The sequence below is a fragment of the Helianthus annuus genome, chromosome 17, assembly GCF_002127325.2.
Source record: "Helianthus annuus cultivar XRQ/B chromosome 17, HanXRQr2.0-SUNRISE, whole genome shotgun sequence".
NCBI classification, from domain to species: Eukaryota; Viridiplantae; Streptophyta; class Magnoliopsida; order Asterales; family Asteraceae; genus Helianthus; species Helianthus annuus.
In genome coordinates this window covers 76,738,158-76,738,733 of record NC_035449.2, presented here as the reverse complement: position 1 = coordinate 76,738,733, position 576 = coordinate 76,738,158, and positions in this window count along the sequence as shown.

Below are 576 nucleotides of genomic sequence, written 5' to 3'. Positions count from 1 at the left end.
TCCCACGTAGTGCCATACATGGTTACACCGGAGTTCAAGCGTATCGAGCGCTTTATCTGGGGATTGGCACCTCAGATCATGAGTATGGTTACTACTTCCAAGCCCGCAACCATCACGGAAGCCATTGATCTTAGTGTGGCTCTTACTGAGGAGGCCATTCGCTTGAACAAGTTTTCGAATGTTGAACCGAAGAAGAAAGAGACTCACGTCGAGTCATCTGGGGATAATAAAAGGAAATTCTTGAACTTAAAGCAGGGCACAAGCAATGTTAACAAGAAAGGTGAACCAAGCACACCGGCTCAAGCTGCAACCGGTGTTGAGAACAAAGGAAAGGGTTATATGGGCACACTGCCCAAGTGTAACACATGCCAGCGCCATCATTCTGGCTGGTGTGGACCAAAAACATGTGAAGCTTGTGGGAAAATTGGCCACTTGAAGGATACTTGCTGGGTTAGTGCTGGCCGGGGTGGCCAAGGAGGTTTTGGTAATAGGAACAACAACCATGGTGGTAATGAAAATCATCCGCAAGGGAATAATGGCGGAAATGAGAACCGTGGGAACGTTGCAAACCAAGCT